The sequence below is a fragment of the Typha angustifolia genome, chromosome 15, assembly GCF_048772165.1.
Source record: "Typha angustifolia cultivar Huaian chromosome 15, ASM4877216v1, whole genome shotgun sequence".
Lineage (NCBI taxonomy): Eukaryota > Viridiplantae > Streptophyta > Magnoliopsida > Poales > Typhaceae > Typha > Typha angustifolia.
The window spans coordinates 8604249-8610904 of record NC_133253.1 but is presented as its reverse complement, the minus strand read 5'-3'; positions in this window follow the sequence as shown (position 1 = coordinate 8610904).

The following is a 6656-nucleotide window of genomic DNA, read 5'->3' as shown; positions in this document are numbered from 1 at the left end:
TTATGTTAAACCCATTATACCTAACCCAAGCCTAATAATAGACTAATGGGTAGTAACGAGCTAGAATATTCTAGTCCGATCCGAACCCAGCTTGACCCAAGTGATTGGTGGGTTGAATTGTGAACAAATATTTAAGCTCGGTTGGTCCGAAAAGCTTGGCCCAAACTCGACCTGGCCCGCCCGATAATCAAGTCTACCCGTAGAGAGTAGTTCGGTTGCTAGATTGAATAACAAATTATAATATCATAATATACAAGATAAAGTCCGTGATTAGACTCTATCAATATTTGTAAGATTTTTTCGGTTAGCAATTAACTTAACAAAACTTTGAATGTGTAGAATGTTTTGTAAAGAGCATGATAATGGGGATTTAATATATTGAATGATAAATGATTTCAAGTGGGCATTAAGGCGTCCGAACGAAAGCTAAGGTGTTCGAACATATTTGTTCGAAGCACAAAAGCCATCATTTAGCCCTCGAACAACCCCTTCAGTGTTCGAATGTGTTTGCCCGAGGGATAGTAGCAGCTTGTAGCGTCCAAGTGGCTCTTCATAGTGTTCGAACTCTTTTTCCCAAGGTACAGTCTCCTTGCTAGTTGCTAAAGCATTCGAACAGCTCCTAATGACGTTTGACACATTTGTCCGAGGAACAGAAGAAGCTATTAGCGATCAAACGGATGTGCAGGCATTCAAACGGTTTTCTCTTAAGCATACAAATTTGTCCAAGGCGTTCAAATGGGGTGTCCGGTGTTCAAATAACTGTACAGAGGTGACTCATCTATGTCTAAATTAGTTCTTTGGTTGTTTTTTGCATACATACATATATTAGTCTTTAAATCCTAGTTGGGGCTAGCTCTAGAGGAGAGTTTTGTGAGTTTTTTATTGATCAGAGAAGATAAAAGATTAGAGTCTACAAAGACTTTTTTTATCATTTCTATTACATTCTTCATTAAAAAAAGTATCTATCTTAAGAATCACTAAGATAGATTTATTCAATCTCAAGAATCACAAAGAGCAATTAATTAACCACGAGAAGCAATCTAGCGAGCAAGAAAACTTTAGATATAGTTATGAGATTTAACGGATAGTCTATAAGTACTTCTTGTATTTGTTATATTATTTGAGTGGTTACTTTAATCCTAGTGAAATGGATTTGTGGTTTTTACCTAGATTTAGGGTTTTCCACATAAATATAGTATGCTTGTATTGCTTAATATTTTTCTGGTTATCTTGTATTGTTAAGTACTGTTGTATAAGGTCGTTTGGAGTTAGTCATAGATTTTTCAATGTTAATTAAAAATTTCCTTAATCATCGGGCCAAAATAGTAATATTCTTAATAATATGATCGATAAATATGGCTATTAAAATAAACAAGCTCCGACTTGTATTTGAAACGAGTCAAGCCTGATCAATTGAATCAGGCTCGAATTAATTTTAAAACAGAGCTTAAGCACATGCCGGCTCGATTAGGCTCAGCTGGATAATACTCGACTTGTATATAAATATAAATATATGGTAAGTAAGATTTAATTTAGTTAGATACCTGATTTTAATTTTATAAAGTGTATTAACTAAGTTGAAAATGCTCTAATGGTTCACAAAGTACTATTAACTAAGTAATGTATATCCGTTACTATTTACTAATTATTGTTCATAGGTATTTGAGAGATAAAAGAGAGGAGAGAGAGGAGCGATAAATTATAATAATACAATGATAAAATATTTAGAAGAGTGATAAATTATAATGAGGCAGTGATAATATATTTCTTATAGAGGAGAGAGTAGTGACATAATATTTAAAAGAACTTATAGTCAAATTAAATGTAAATTAGTAATTAGGTTAGTATGCGGTTCAAGATATAATTTTGACGAGTAATATTTATACTATAAAATAAGGCTATTTTGATGTTTATTTGTTGTTTTAGATTAAGATGTCTCATTCCAAAATAAGTAAAAGTTATTCCGGAAGAAGTGCACAACGGAGCTAAAAGTTAGGTTATCAAAGTATACCTTCCATATATAATAAGATACTTCATGCCATCAAAGAGAAGCAGTGCAGTTTCTAAATGGTGAGAGATAAAGAGAGAAGAAAAGGAGACAGAGTTGTTACTAGGGGTGAAAACGGATCGGATACGGATCGGATAGTGTTCAACCCATATCCGGATCCGTATTTTTAGTTCGGATACGGATTCGGATACGGATATTAGACGGATAGTAAAATTTAAAACCATATCCTGATTAAACGGATACGGATAATTTTCGGATAAAAGATCGGATCTTAAACGGATATTAATTAAATTTAAAATAATTATAATATTTTATTTAAATATAATTAACATAAAATTATTAAGAGTTTTACAACAAATTTTTTTTTTGTATGTCGAATATATAAAATTAGAGAAATTAATCTATATAAATAATATATAACGTATTATTAGTAATAATATTAATACTTACTATTTAAATAAGCAAACTAAAAACTGTAAATCATTTAAAAAAATATGCGGATAAACGGATATCCGATATCCGTATCCGAATCTGAAAAATTTATCCGATCCGTATCCGAATCCGTATCCGAATTTTTTTCAAAAATTCTATCCGTATCCGAATCCGAATCCGAGTCGGATAGAATTTTTTTATCCGAATCCGATCCGAGTCGGGTCGGATAGCGGGTCGGGTCGGAGTTAATCCGACCCGTTTTCACCCCTAGTTGTTACTCATCCTCGCCCAATTAAGCAAAGGGTGAAATGGGTATTTACATTGCCTTTGAGATCAACGATATGAATACAAAATAATATCACGTGGACAAGAAGAAAAAAAAGTAATATGTCATTTTCCGTTAACGTCACTGTCATCCGATCTGCCACACCTCCTCTAGTAGCACGAGCCACTACGATACCACTGCATAGTTTAGGATTTAATTAGTCTTGAAACATTCCACGTGATAGGAAGTAAAAGTATCTGTGAGAAAAATGCACATGACGTATCCGCTCATAGTAAAAGGGAGTAAACATGGTTGGCTACCTGAAACACTCACCTTCGAATACAAGCGTCTCTCGTGTGAGTAAAACCCAATAATTTTCATATAATTTATTGATCAATATTTATATATAATATACGAGATAAAATCTAATAATTTTACAAAATAAAAAATAAGTTAAATGGAGTTTAAACTATTACAGACTACAACAAGTTTCAAAATATATATCCATACATCTTATCATTACAAATGTGCACGTAAGGACTACAATTCATATAACTTATTTTACAATATTAAATTTAAATAATTAAAAAAATAATCAGATCTTCACTAGCTCTTTCATAGACTCGGGGTCATCTACTGATCTGAAATATTTCTACCAAAAGGTGGTGAGCATGAAACCTAGTAAGTATATATCTCTACAGTTTAAAAATATGATAACGAAGGATGTCATATGGTACATATGCATGCCAACATGATTGTAATAATATATCCATACAACATATCCATATCAATAACTCACATACATATATTAATAAAAGAACACATGATATGTATCAATTAAGTTATTAAGTCATTTATATCAAGTTCACACTGAGTCATAGCCATAATTATCATAACATGCTCAAAGAGCTATCTACCACATAATAAACATAAGCTTACACATCATCTTAAACATCGAGGAGAGATAGACAACTAGCGATAATGTTGCTTGTACATACCTAGCAACGCTGCATATGACTGGTTGTTTGTGGTCACCAAACTAAAGACCCGATTGTAAGCACATATCATCGTGCATAATAAAATCATCGCATATAGTGAAATTATCACTTACATTGGAAACAAGAGCACACTACTCATAGACACCCTAACCCTGTGTCATCGGGTACCGCTAGGTTTACAATCCCTACATCTCAATCATAATTTCAGATTATCAGTGTCTAGTCTCAGTACTCAGTAGTGTTACGCTTGCTCAAACTGGCACACGTGGTGCCTAATAGTTCCCTCTCGACCTCATGACCTTAAACATTAGCCAATATAAATATAGATAATAAATATACACTTTGCCCCTAATCTTGGGCTAAGTAGGTAAACAAGCACTGCCAAGACAAAACTTAACCATAGGCGTGCAAGTAGTGCGGTGATTAACATCATCAATCATAAGACATGCACATCGAAGATATCAAAATTAGAAATGCTCTAATAATCTATGAATTATTATGAAGTAGTAAATTAAATATAATTATGCTAAACAGTGAATAAACATACCTATTCCTAGACTATAGAGAATTCACTTGCGTGTCATCGCATCCAAGTTAATCAACTCCAACTGTGTCATGGATTATCCTCGCACGATAATGAATCTATCTCGATAATAAAAATAATATACATAAACACAATGCTACTTAAATTAATTAATTAATTAATCTGAATAGCTATTATAGGGTTTTGAGGTATGTTCACCTAAGAAACCTTACATTTATTGATCAAGTAGAGTTGGTATATTAATTTTAACAGTATGACACACTATTAAGGGTTATTAAATATAATTATGATCACTATTCCCTTAATAATTATTGATTGAAATAAATTAAAAATAGACCGCAGCGATACAGGAAAGAATGGCTCGAAGTCGACGACGGGAGGCTACCACATGTAGCCTCCACCGGGGAATGGAACAACCCACCAAGGGCATCACTAGTAAGAGGGTAGCGAGAGAGAACGATTAGGACCGATGGTGGAGGCACAAGGTCGCCACCTTGCCAGATTTTTAGCAAAACCGAGAGGAAAGAAAAAATGGGCAAAATAAAAACATTAAATACTTTATTAAACCCAAATTACTAATACATAGTTGAAGAGGACATTCCGGGGCATTGTTCCATGGGGTTAGCGTCCTTCGGCGGCTCTTTGACACGGTGAGAGAGTAGATTATAGTGGTAGTTACGAGAGAGAAAAGAGGAGAAAAAAAGAAGAGATGGAGGAGGACGTGGGATGCCCCCCCCCCCCCCCACCACATGCATTATTATTATTATTATTATTATTATTATTTTAAACTGTTACGGGATGTTATAGTAGGTGACTTGAGTTGAGTTATATATTAACAAAAGTTATATTTTACTATTATGAAATTATGCCCAATATTACTTTACACTCTTGTCTCAGATTAATCCCTGTAATTATAACTAAAGTGAGATAATTAATTTTAGGTAAACAAGCCATAATTAGAATAGTATATATATAATGACAAACTTGCTGGAAGTATCACAATAAACCAATCACAGGTACCTGTTTGTGCTTTTTTCTTTAATTATATGAATGTTTGTGATATTATTTGTCAAATTTAAAATAAGAGAGAGAACAAGAGAAATCATACCACATGACTCCATCCTATACTCCATTTCTAATTTTAAGGGAAAGTTAGTCATAAATTTCTTCATTCATTGAACACACATGATACACAAATTGACTTTAGAAATGGATTGACCACTCTTTGACACAAATCTCCCGAGTGGTTACAATAGTAAATATCATAATAAAATAATATAAAATATTAAGTCCGAGGGTACCAATAAAATACAATAAGATGGATAACCTTAGTAGATAGATAGAGTGCAAAGGACTTAAGATTAATCTGCTATTCTATCACGATCCAATAGTTGAACGCAATCCTATGAATCTCCAAAAAGCAGGAGAAAAATCCTCAACCAACAATTTAAACTTTACATGAGAACAAAATAGAAAGCATAACACACAAATAGGTCTAAGAAAAAAGGGGGCTAGCATTCCATAGCCACAATGTAGAGGAGTGAGTCTAACATCGGTGGTGCGAGAGATAAGATAACTGGGTTGAGCTAGGGAGGAAGAGATTGACTCAGAGTAATGAAATCGACTGAGGTCGAACAAATAATGACAGTAGACATAATTGATAAAGAAGGTAAAGGGTTGGGCAAACGATGACTAGAGAGAGGATAGCGACGAGAAAGGGAAAAGGAGAAAGAATGAGGGAGGTGGAAAGAAAATGAGAGGGAAGGAGAAGACCTTTCCCCTATTCAAGCCATTTGGGGAGGGGATGATCTCGACAACGGTGAGAGAAAGACCCCTTGAAAGAAGGAGAAAAACACTTGTGTCTAAATCATAGCAGTTCTAGTGGGTGCGTAGAGAAAAGGGATTAAAGATATCCTATCTCTTATTTATCTGCCACCTTTCGATATTTTGCTGCTTTTAGATAGTTTCACCAAGCATGACATCACATGCTCATAGTGATTTTTTTTTATCATTCATGAGCCCGAAGGCTAGATTTGGGCTAGACAAAGGGCCAACCCTCCGTAGATACAGAGGCACTTAGGCCCCACCGAGCTATTAGTTACCTAGTGTAGGCTTTAAGCCATATGCGTCACCGGACAATTGCTTTGAACCAAATGTCGTCAAGACTTGCTCTAAGATATTGCGTTGTCAAGCTAACCGCACTACTGAGCCGTCAATTGAATCGAGCCAAGCCACTAAACCACCAACTACCAACCACCAACCACCAATCACCAACCATCAAATAATTTCTCTACAATATTATTTAGAATTGGAGTTGAACTCATAACCTCCTTAATTACTCATAGTGATTTTAGATAAGAGAAGTAATTTAACATGAGCCACATATATTTATAAAGCCTCTGTATATCG